The 13,173-nt window shown below is 36.7% G+C and overlaps 1 long non-coding RNA gene across 1 annotated transcript; it reads right to left on the bottom strand.

The window, feature by feature from the left end:
• Window positions 1–395: 395 nt before the first annotated feature.
• Window positions 396–1,259, bottom strand: LOC149164395 (uncharacterized). Its single transcript, XR_016260232.1, has 2 exons — window positions 1,158–1,259; window positions 396–828 (listed from the first exon to the last, which is right to left on the bottom strand). It is a non-coding gene; the product is annotated as an uncharacterized LOC149164395 (long non-coding RNA).
• Between the last annotated feature and the right edge of the window lie 11,914 nt (window positions 1,260–13,173).

The raw sequence follows: 13,173 nt of genomic DNA, 5'->3' as shown, positions 1-13,173 counted from the left end.
CATTTAGAGCTAATGAGAGCATAGAAAAACAATTGTGTGCATCAGATTTGAAGGAAAAGGTGGTCTAAATAGCAAAAATCAGATGAACCACATAGCATTTCAATCCCAAAATAGACCATAGAGTCAAGGCTACCCTTTCACACCATACTTAGATCGCATCACCCTTGAGTGGAGCTTCTAGCTATAGGTTCTTGCCCCAGACAAGGGTTTATAGCCCCAACTTATCAAATTTTAGCCTACTGGAGGAGCTTCCTAAGCGTATCAAGCACTTTAGACTCAAAAAATCCCCTGAGATTTAGTGGGTACATGGGCTAAACCTAGGGTCAAATTAAATCAAACACTGCACCCAAAAAATTAAGAAAACAAATCAGGTACAGGGGAGGGTAAGGAAAGGGTAATAGAGCAAGCAGAATCAACAAAAATCATAATAGAAGAAAATGTAGAAAACATGCAATAAAAGCTAATGTCCCATCAAATTCAAGTATTCAAAAACATAATAATGCAGCAAGATAAAAAAAAACAAAAATCCCTATAGCAAGTTCAGGTGTTCAAAAACACAGTGGCTGGTAGGATTTAGAATCCTATCGGATAGATGCAAAAGCCACCACCGTGTTCAAACGTCCCCTAGACCTTGCCATACCTTTTCTGCAACAACGACACAAATTAGCTACAATCAAAACTTCTAAAACATGAAAAATTAGCAGTTGGAAAAAACAACAAACAAATTACAGGGAATTAAAAAAAAAACCCATGTATTTAGAAATTTGCCATCATGGGCCTCAAACTGGTTAGAGTTTCGCACTGTCTCCTTCCCAAACAAGAGGTCGCCTGAAACAACAACCAAGGTATTTGTAAACCCTCGACGGTGCAAAACAAACAACAAAAACGACAATTGTAAACCCCCGACAAAGCGTTTAACAACAACAACAGAGTTAAACCCCCCTCAAAACAAGTAAAGCAACAATACCCTAAACCCTGAATGAAAAACGAGCAATTAAACAACCACACCATAAACCCTAAACTGCAACAGAGTTAAACCCCCTCAAAACAGGTAAAGCAACAATACCCTAAACCCTGAATGAAAAACCAACATCTGCATATAGTAATGTCAAGAGCAATTAAACAACCACACCATAAACCCTAAACTGCTAACTAACCACTGCAAGGTGCGCAGCTCAAGAATGGCGGACAAAACGAACCAGTATTGGAGTCGTCCCAAGCCATCATCGGAAGAGTGCATCACCCACACACGGGACCTGAAAAAAACAGTGAGGTAGGTTCAAACTTAAATGCCCCTACCCACCACAACACGTGGCAGGAGCTCAGGGTCTTACAAAGTTGGCAGGTGTCTCCAAATGGGCAGCTGAGATGGAAGAGGGCAAATGTAAAGGCTTCCCTCCCCTAAATAATATCGAAATGGACATGGAGGTTCTCATCGACTTGTATATCGTTAATGTAATAGCTAAAGATGAGTTTTAAAACCATAAAAATAGTCAATACAACTATCATTAATTTAATTGTATGCATGACATTGGCCCAGTTTTTGTTGAGATGAAATGCACCACTGCACGTAATAAATTAAACAAGCTCCATCAAAATATATATATGTAGAAGAACGGAAAAAGACCATGGACAGATATGTGTCGGCTCTGTTTGTTTAGCCTCGTTTCATTATAGTATAAAAGCGAGGCCACGTTCTTTGTTTTGTTTGGCTCAGTTTTCATGTGTAATAAAAATTTTGAGATTAGAAACAAGTAAATAAAGAGAAGAGTGTTGTGGGTGGTAGCCGTTGATATTTGAATTCTGGAAATGGAAGGAGAAAGGCGACCAGGACAAGAAGAAGCAGGCGGTGGAGAAAGTATGCGCAGGAGAAACTCAAATACCTCGTCTCCCAACAGGAGTGATAATCAAACCGCTAAGGATAATGATGAGAGCAACGTCACATCAAGATCAACAAATGACCCAACTAGTCCTGATAATGATGAGAGCAACGTCACATCAAGATCAAGAAATGACCCATCTAGTTCTGATAATGATGAGAGCAACGTCACATCCAGATCAAGAAGAGGCACAATGAGTCCTGCTGCCACGTCTGGTCCTTCAACTATTACTCTCGCGAATGACTTGATAAGCAACCTATCAGCCATTGCCAATGTGATAAGTGATGGATCAAACAACGCTAGAAGAAACACAAGATATTCTTCTTCGTGTGAGGGAAGTAGCTAATCTTATAACAATAACACAGGATGATCAACATGTCCGACCCGCAGATAGAGCCAGTGTCCACCAGCTGCCTCACCTAATCATCGCAGAAGAACACATAAATAATGATCATTCATCGTGTCCAATTTGCCGAGAGCAATTCCAGTTAGGCGAAGAGGCAAATATAATGCAATGTGGTCACATGTACCACAAGACTTGCATCTTCAAATGGCTGGAAACTCGACATACCTGTCCACTCTGTAGATTCGAAATGCCTTGCACAGAAGAACTGGTTACTTTTCAATAATGTAGTCTGTGTATTCAGCTTAATGGTCAATAGGTCGGTGTAATGAAGCTTTTAAGAAAATATATCAAAATATACGTAATGGAAAAATAAGACGATAAATATATTCTATCGGACACTTAGAGGTTAACTTGATTGCAAATCTTGATTCTAGATTTCCTGAATATTTGAAATCTGCAATGCAATAGACATAAGAGCAGTCTCATGGAACATGTCTCAACATTTTTGCGCTTATTAGAAAAATTTGCCCTTAATTTTTTAAGTAAATGTGGGAATCACTGCTCAAACGCTTATCGGGATATCTTGTTAGTTTCAATTGGCAATGAATCTTTGTTCTTAATTTTTGTATTTGAATGTGAAAATTTGAGTTATATGTGTTAGCTTCAATTGGCAATGAATCTTTGCTCTTAATTTTTGTATGTAAATGTGAAAGTTTGAGTTATATGTTGTTAGTTTCAATTGGCAATGTATCTTTGTCCTTAATTTTTTTATTTTTTTTATATAAATGTGGAAGTTATTACTCAAATGCTCATTGGAATATCTAGTTAATCTGAATTGGTAATGATTCTTTGTGACTAATTTAATTAGTGTTAGTTAATTTATCTATTTGATGTTTTTGTAAATATTAAGAATAGTATCTTCATTCATAATTGGTTAAAAATCTATGGTGGTATCTTAGAAATAAGAAGTAACAACATCAAAATCTATGGTGGTATATTAGAAATAAGAAGTAACAACTTCATCCTTAGACTTTCTTAACTCATAAAGATTAAGCTGATTAAATTTTCTAAAATAATGCATTTTTTGGCACCTTGATATAAGGCCCATATTGAATAGGTTTGAGTTTATGATGTTGCACATAATTATCTTGGGGAACCTAATATGGAAAAAAACTTACCTAGAAATTCAGGTTTGAGTTCTACCCTCTTTGCATTAGTTGTAAAACACACATAAAAGAGTGAAACTCGTGATGTAGTTACAAAATGGCTTGAATGACTATTATATAGTCCTCCTCTTATAGGCTCATAAAACTTCACTCTTAGGTTAGCTATTACTCCTCTTAGAGGAGTGATATATAACTTAGCCCACATATCATCTAGGTCTAGGGTTTTAACTTTTTCAACCCTCTACCATGATAACATTTTAGAACTTTTAGAATATTCTCAAAAGTCCATGTGAGGCTAGTTCTAAATTTGTGGGTAAAAGGGGATTGACATGGTATCCACACATACCATGGTGGTCAATAGGTAGATCAACTTATGGATATGTAAATTTTATGCAATAACTTAGATTGAGGATATTTTCACATTGGTAGTCTAAAGATCTAAATATTTTAGTGTGTAAATCAATGTTGAGTGTGTGGGTAGAAGTTATAAACTATAACTACAATCATTAATCTCCCACATGGATACTTATTACAGCAATTCCATAGTTATTACACTCATTGGACTATGTTTCAACTTTGGATCTATGAAATTGCTCATATTCAGAGTCATTCTTAAAGACCAACTTAAACTAAGCATGAACTTAATTCCTCCTTGGTTATTTCCTTTGTTAACATGTCAATAGGATTTTAGTTAATCTACATCATTTCTAACATAAATTTTTGTTATAGCTCAAAATGTCACCCATAGGGCCTTCTTAGCTTAAATGGCATACCCTTGGGTCTATTAGGGAAGCACCTCAAAATCAAGGGTAAAATATAAGATAAACTCCCATGGAAACCACTCAAATGCTAGTAGAACACTAGTTGGGAGGGTTGTAACTCTTTAGTTGGTTTGTGAGGGACAATTCGAATGATTTTACTTAGCAAAGGAGACTTGGAGCAACTAGGACTAGAAAAGTAAAATGGATAAAGTTGGGAAAGGTAAAAAATGATTATATTTCAAAGATATGGATGAAAGGACCATACCAAACATGGTAAACAAAAAGTTTAAATAAATTTGATCACTCCTCAACCTCTTATATACAAGCAATGTTTTCCATAAGCAAAGAGAGAAAAGTTGAGGATAAATAAATATTATTAAATTAATAAACCACTCTCCTTTATGATAATATGTAGAATACAATGTGCTTGATTGTGAGTTATAGTGAGAGGGGTAGTGAAGGGAGGTCCACAAAGAAAACAATGTTGTAAGTGTTGTTGGTATAATAAAAAAATTATGCTTTTCCTCTAGCAACATGTTATTTTTAATGTATGTTTGTGGGTTACGATGATGTTAATATTAAATTGATTTGTAACGATATAGTGGTTGTTTATTGTTTGTGTGCATGTTACAAGTGAAAGGAGCATAAGGGTCAATATCTTGAAGAGCTTCATTGTCGAAAGTAGTAAGTGTCCACCATCTATAATAAGGTCTACTCCCTTCTCTCTCTTTACTTTTATTATGCACGCATGTGTCATTTATTTTTTTGGGTTAGGCAGATATTTCACATGTTATTTATCATAGCCCTTGGTAGAACTATGGGTCAAAATTAATTTGTCACTGCATAGGAATTTCCATATAAATAGAATTGGTGCCTCCATTGGGGAATCCTAGTGGGTCTCTTTGTGATAGTTGTTTACTTATTTTTATTTTATTTTTACTTTTCTTGGTTTCATCATCATTAGGGGTCTTACACCAAATCTCACTATTAAAAATCTTCATAGGCACCAACCTACCAAAGGCACCAATCCACACTACTAGAAATATATGTAGGCACCAACTTACTTCACTAAGCCTTTTTACTACTTCTACCTTCACCAAGTATGCTAGATGCTTTTTCCTTTACTATGTATTCTTGTTGCTTCCTCCCTTACTAGGTTTGATTGTTTCTTCTACCTTCACTAGGTTGGTTAGTTACATATTCCTTCACTAAGTTTTCTTAAAAAAATAAATAAATAAAAATAGAAATAAATTTAAAAAAAAATAATCATACCAATAAAAAACGTGTACAACATGCCACCTAACCAATTTTTCAAGTATGATTTTGAAACTATTGCCTTAGGTACTTATGTATGCTTCCTTAGATCTCTAAAATTTTCACATTTTGAAAAGTCCTAAAAAATAATTTATAACAAAAATACTAAATTAACTTGTTTGAAGTTGACTTTAGGACTATTTGAAAACCATAACTTTGATTGTGCATATCTTAAAAACTAGCCTATATCCATCTAACTCCGAATCTATCATGCGTTGAGAGGGATCAAATCCCTCGAGGTGCAAACCTTTCCTCAAATTCCACACTCCAAAAAGAAGGTTTGCACCTCGAGGGATTTGATCCCTCTAAGCACATGATATATCGAGAGTTATATGGATCTAGGTTGGTTCCATTTGAGGGAAACAATGACACATTTTTAGATTAACATTATTATGTATATGTTTGAGATAAACTTCATACTTTGAGATAAATTTACATTATGTTTTCTTTCTTTGACATGACTATCATTCTCTTCTTTAATTTTGTTTTTGTTGCTTGCCTTGAATGGTTTGTACATCTGTGCTTGGATGCTTTGAGTGGTTTGTGTGTTTATTTTTTTGGATTTGGAAGGGAATGTTTGTGAATGTTACAATTGTTGTATTATATTTCTATATGTGTATGTAATTGTATGTTAGTAATTAGTTGTTGATGAAGAAGGGAGACAATCTTGCCAATATTTTCCAAGAGGATTGATACTACACATATATTTCATTAATTTTAGGTATTACAACTTTTGACAATTAATAATTCTTAATAGTGTCCCTCAAGGTATTAGTAAATATATTTTGAGGAGTAGTTTTAATAATTTACTACATCAAGATTACTCTTGAAATCATTTGTTTCATTGCTAATGTTTGAAATAATTTATTTCCTTCAAAATACTTTGATGATTTTTTTTATCTATAGTTTGTTTTTCAAAAGTCAAGAAATAATGTGATTTTGTTTCTTTAATGAGTGGTCAGATTTGCGAAATCTTTACACTATTTGTTAGCTTTTCCAACTTTTCATATCGATTATATGAAAAGGATAGTTGATATTGCAAACTATTCAATTCCTTAACTCGAACTATTGTATTAAACAACATACCTTGTCTCTCTTGCTCTCCAATATTGATAGGTTGAATTACTATAACACAAAAATCAATGCAAACTGTCAATCATTTTTTTGTGCTTACACTAAAATTAATGCAAATTGTCAATCTAATCACTTTAAGTTAATGTACCATAATACATTGAGTTACATCAAATCAAAAATCATCATCTACATTGAAATCAATGCATCTAATGTAAGCAATCAAATAACATTGTAAATAAACATTTACACTAAAATAAATGCATCTAGTGCATGCAATCAAAATTAGAAATCAACATCCATATTTACTGTAAGTAATGAAATACGATTAGAAATCAACATCTACACTGAAATCAATGTATCTAGTGCAAGTAATGCAAGTAATCAAATAGGATTAGAAATCACCATATACAATGAAATCAATGCATCTAGTTTAAGCAATCAAATAGGATTAGAAATCACAATCTACATAGAAATCAATGCATCTAGTGAAAGCAATCAAATAGAATTAGAAATCACCATCTACATTGAAATCAATGTAGATAGTGTAAGAAATCAAATAGAATTAGAAATCAACTTCTACATTGAAATTATTGTATTAGTGCAAGCTATCAAATATAATTATAAACCATCTACACTAAAATCAATGCATCTAGTGAAAGCAATAAAATAGGTTTAGAAATCAACATCTACACTGAAATCAATGCATCTAGTGTAAGCAATTAAATATTATTAGAAATCAACATCTAGACTGAAATTAATGCATCTAGTGCAAGCAATCAAATAGAATTAGGAATCACCATCTACCATCAATTCAATGCATTTAGTGCAATAAATCTTCCTCCCTATCTCACCCCCAAACATACACATTGTCTCTCCATCTCTTCCTTTTCACTCCCCCCTCTCTCTCGCTCCACTTTTCTCTTTGTATGTCTTTTTTATCCCCACCCTCTCTCCCCTTCCAAATCCATCTCTTTGTCCTCCCTCTCTCCTCCTCTCTCTCAAGTTGTATCTCCCTCTCTCTTTCTCTCTCTCTCTCTCTGCCCCCAACTCTATCACTGTCTCCCTCCCTCTCTCCTTATCTCTCCCCCCTCCATATTTGTGTCTCCCTCTTCTCTCTTACCCTTCTCTCCTTTTCTCACTAATCCAGGTGGCTCCAGACACAGGAAGAAGTCCCAGAGGACTTAGAAAAGGGTCAAAAATCAAAGTTTTTGGATTGTGCTCTAACTAGGGTCATGTTGAAGATATTTTCATCATGATTGCGGTGGTGTGAATGGTTCGTCAAACCGAGTCCGTATGTGAAAGTTAGGAGCAGTCAAAGTTTAGGGTTGACTTGGGTGACTAGGCAGGCCTAAGGAGGTAGTAATTTGGACAAAAGTCGGCCACCGGATTTCGGCCAACCTGGGCCAGTTTCCAGGAGAATTTGTGGGTCCGTTAATTTGTCTTCTACCACCTAAGATTCTGGAAAATTCCTAAGGGGGTCGATGGTTATGAATTTTTTTAAATAAAAATAAATAAATATTAAATGGGGCTGGTGACCATGACCATGCTGCTCTTGGAACCACCATAACCCAAAAATATTATTTATCTAGGGTGGGTGTCCATGACCTCACCACCCTGGAGTCCCAATGAAAACCTTATAATAATGGTGGGGGGCGCAAGCTATCAACCCCGCTACCCTCTCCACCTCCAATATAATATAATAAACAGGTGGTGGGTTGTGGGTTGTCAACCTTGCTACCCCTCCACATCACCCTCGTACAAACTATAATAGCGACAGAGGTTAGGAAATCAGGCCACCAAACTGGCAGACCCTCCTCCCATTTACTAATATATAACCGTTATGTGTAAAAAAAAGGGAGGAGTGGGATTTGATCCCCTGACCCCTCCTCAATGAATTTCCAAATTTACCAATGCACCAACAATACTTCTTGTGTACTCCACCCACCAAAACATATTTGAACCGTTTTTCACAGTGCGTCGAGGAGGAGGCTAACAACGAGCACACATTTCTATGCAGGTGGAACCATGATCTGAGCAATTTCTCGAGGAGGCAGATTTTCACTTTGTTAGATTTCAACAAATTTTATATGGTTTCAACATTTGTCGATGCCATGAACTCAATGGTGTTGTCCATTTCCCCATCAGAGATCTATGATTTTTGGGCTTCTTCAATTGTGGAGGTATAAGGTCGTCATTTTGACTTTTGATGTATTTTAATTATTTTTCCTTCTAATGAAAATAGAGCCTCCCCACTCATTCGAGCAGATTAGGGAGACGTAGTACCTCCTGGACGAACTCCAATATCAATCTTGTGTTTTCTATGCGTGACTTGATATTCTTCTCTTCCTCTTCTTTATGCACTTGTAATTTTCATGGTTAAAATGCAAGCTTAATATGTAATTCTTTAATGCATCATAAGGAAAATATTTTTTGGGATCAAGTGGTATCAGAGCAGTCTTTGTGCACGTGAATTGCATGTTTTTATGCTAACAACAAACAGGCTCTGAAGAGGCGAAAGGAAACTAAAGTCTTTCGAAAGAGAAACATGGGTGAGGAGAATGATGCTCGATATGAAGAGGAGGTAAAATTCCGCAAGACTTTCTACACGATGGCAGATCATGTTGAGAAGATGTTCTCAAGACTTGAAAAACTTGAGAGTGCAGGGGAAAGAGTTCCAGAAGGACAAGGTTTAGCACATGGAGATGATGGAGGAGATCCACCTCCTTCCCCTTCCACGAGTGAAAGTTCTTCTTCCTCTCATCACCATCATCATAGAAATTCAAGGGGTACATCTAAGAAACCTTTCTCTAAATTAGATGTCAAATTTGATCTTCCCATGTATAACGGTGAAAGTAATCCAGAAAAGCTTAATAACTGGATTAGGCGGATTGAGATCTACTGCAGGATTCAACAGATCACAGAGGATGAGGCAAAGATTCAGTTGGCCTCTCTTCGACTGAGTGGCACCGCTCTCATCTGGTGGGAGAGAAAATTGTGAAGCAATAAGAGTGTGGGTAATCTTCTTTCCTCATGACCTAGTTTCATTTTTGCATTAAAAGAACAATTTTACCAAGGTGTTTAAAAAACAAGCACTTAGTTTGGGCATTGCACTTGACTCACTTGAAGTAGTTACTAAGTATATTGGATCATTACATAGTTACATTAGACATTTATTATTATTGTTTGAACCTACCACCATTGACTCGGCCAGTGTAAAGGCCATTCATCTGGAAAACAGGGGAACACATGAATGAGATGACCACCCAAAGAGAACCACAATAGCTAAGAGAAGGGGAGAAAATCACATTGTGAGAACGAGGGGCATGATGAAGAAAATTGTTGGAAGTTACACCTTGAGCTAAGACTTGAGAAGGTTACAGTAGCGGGATTTGCACGAGATAGGCCCATTGACTTGGGGTCTAATTCCATCGATGAAACAAATTTTTTAGCCTTTGGGATCATGGTAGGAGGACCCATAGATTTGAGGTTTGATTCCAGCTATGAATCAAGGATTTCAATAAACATAACGAAAAAGGTGATCCCATATTAGGACTCCAAGAACTTGAGGAGATCAACCACCGCATCCAAGTAGAGAATGCTGAGCTAAGGGGGCTTCTATAGGAGGCAAGGGAAGAAAAAAAATATTACTATGCCAGTTGCAAGCCAAGGATGAGGCCTTGGAAGAGTTACAACATCGCTATCTGGAGGTAAAAAATGATTCTCTAATTTCATATGATTTTCATGATGATGAATTCGCTGTTTTGAAAAAAATACTACAGGGATTGGATCGAAACTATTAAATAAAATAGGGTATCATGGGAAGGGCCTCAGCATCAAAGGCCAAGGCATCGTAAACCCCATCAAATTCAAGGAAATGTTGTGTCGTGCAGGACTCGAATACGCTAGAAAGGAAATGGGAGAAAGCTCTAATATAGCTAGTAACCAGCCAACGACAGATGATGAAACTCCTTCCTCACATTCCAGCGATAGTGAGGGATCCATGAACACTTATCGGAGGAACACCAAGGGAAAGCACCCCAAAGAAGCCTTGAAAGTTTGGAGGAAAAAGAATCATTGTAGTCCTTGCAACAAAGAGGGACATCAACAAACCATGTGTCTGATGCTCCATGCTCTGGAAACATCGTCAGAAGAGCTGAAAGGTGAACATGTTCAACAAATGAATCCACCCCACTCACATTGGTCTACTTTATTAAGTTGGTTTTTTTAGAGGTAGTAGCTTGTTATGGCCACCATTGTAAATCATACGCTGCAAGTCAATGTAAAAGTGATGGTGTGTTTCCCATCACTTCAAAATGCAACGATGATATTTTTGCCTTCCTTATTAGTAGTTGAGGTATTGATTACTTTTGATGTAATCCTTAGCCAATGAGTGTCTACTATAAACTCTTGGCAAGGAAGGGTTGTTGAGTCATGTGTGATGTGCATGATTTCAAAATATGTACTAGTTTCGTGTGCAGGTGATTGAAAGTGTGAATTGAAAAGGACACAAACCGAGTGCTAAGTGTAAATTCTTTAGAGGAACAAAAGCTCCTCAGTGGGGAGGATTGATCCAGTTGGCTCCAGACACAAGCAAAAGTCCCAGAGGACTCACAAAAGGGTCAAAAATCAAAGTGTTTAGATTATGCTCAAACTAGGGTCATGTTGAAGATCTCGTCGTCATGATCGCGGTGGTGCAAATGGTTCATCAAACTGAGTCTGTATGCAAAAGTTAGGAGCAGTCAAAGTTTAGTGTTGACTTAGGTGACTAGGTAGGCCTAAGGAGGTAGCAATTTGGACAAAAGTTGGCCACCAGATCCTGGCCAACCTGGGCCAGTTTCCGGGCAAATTTGTGGGACCGTTAATTTGCCTTCTACTGCTTAAGTTTCTTGAAAATTCCTAACGGAATCGGTGGTTATGAATGTTTTTAAATAAAAAAAGTAAATATTAAATGGGGCAGGCGGCCATGACCCCACCTCCCCCAAAACCACCATAACCCAAAAATATTATTAAGTTGGGGTGGGCAGCCATGACCCCGCCACCCCGGAGTCTCAACGAAAACCTTATAATAATGGTAGGGGGCGTGGGCTGTCAACCCCGCCACCCTCTCCACCTCCCATATAATACAATAAACATGTGGTGGGGCACAGGCTATCAACCCCACCGCCCCTCCACCTCACCTTGTACAAACAATAATAATGGCGAAGGTTAGGGTATCGGGCCACTAAACTGGCATACCTGCCTCCCATTTAATAATATATAACCGTTATTTGTAAGGAGGGGCAGGATTTGATCCCCCGACCCCTCCTCAATGAATTTCCAAATTTAACAATGTGCCAATAGTGCTTCTTGTGTACTCCCCCACCAAAACGTATTTGAACCTTTTTTCACAGTGTGTTAGGGAGGAGGCAAATAGCGAGCATACATTTATATGTAGGTGGAACCATGAACAGTGCAAAGAGGGGTTTGTAACCATGATCTGAGAAATTTCTCTGGGGGGCTAGATTTTCACTTTGTCAAATTCCGATAAATTTTATATGGTTTCAGCATTTATCAATGCCACAAACTCAATGCTATTGTCCATTTCCCCATTAGAGATCTGCAATTTTTGGGCTTCTTCAATCATGGAGGTATAAGGTCATCATTTTGACTTTTTATGTATTTTCATTATTTTTCCATCTAATGAAAACAGGGCCTCCCCACTAATTCGAGCAGGGCCTGGAGACATAGTCCCTCCTGGATGAACCCTGATATCAATCATGTGTCTTATATGCGTGACTTGCTATTCTTCTCTTCCTCTTCTTTATGCACTTGTAATTTTCATGGTTAAAATGCAAGCTTAATATGTAATTCTTTAATGCATCAAAAGGAAAATATTTTTTGGGATCACTCACTCCTCTCCTTATGTCTCTCCTGATTCTCCTCTCCCGTGTCCTTAAGTTTATCTTCTTCAATACAAGCAATCAAAGAGGATTAGAACTCACCATCTACACTGAAGTCAATGCATCTAGTGCAAGAATTATTATTCCCTTTCTCCCCCCTCCATCTATATCTATATCTCCCTCCATCTCTCCTTCCTTGGCTCTCTATCTCACCCCCTCCTACAATTCACATGCTTTCCAAGGATAATTTTAGGGGCGAATGTTCGCCCTTTGGCAAAATTAAGGGGTTTTAAATTTTTAGTGGGAGAATATTTTGTATCATAGTACATTTTTACAAATCACCTCAAATAGCCCACCTTATTTTAAGGGAAGGGTAAAAAAGGTAAATTTAGCCCTTGAAATTAGGACTTACAACCTTCCATTCGCCCATTTTCAAGAATAGGTTTTATTTAAGTGAATCCATTCACCCATTTTCAAGAATAGGTTTTATTTAAGTGAATCCTATGGGCCAAATACCATATTTATAAAAGAGGTATGGTAAATTAATAAAAATATAAATAAATGAGAGGTATGGTAAATAAATAAAACATTTTTTATATTTACTCCATAAGTCACCTTATATACATGTAAGGGTGTAAACAAATAAAAATATAAGTAAAGTGGAGGTATGGTAAATAAATAAAATGTCTTTTTATACTTACTCTAAAGGTATGGTAAATAAATAAAAATATAAATAAACTAGACGTATCGTAA

This window comes from Pinus tabuliformis, chromosome 5_1, assembly GCF_031772625.1.
Source record: "Pinus tabuliformis cultivar Carrire ecotype Pingquan chromosome 5_1, CPIR1, whole genome shotgun sequence".
Lineage (NCBI taxonomy): Eukaryota > Viridiplantae > Streptophyta > Pinopsida > Pinales > Pinaceae > Pinus > Pinus tabuliformis.
This window is presented reverse-complemented; position numbering and strand designations above follow the sequence as displayed.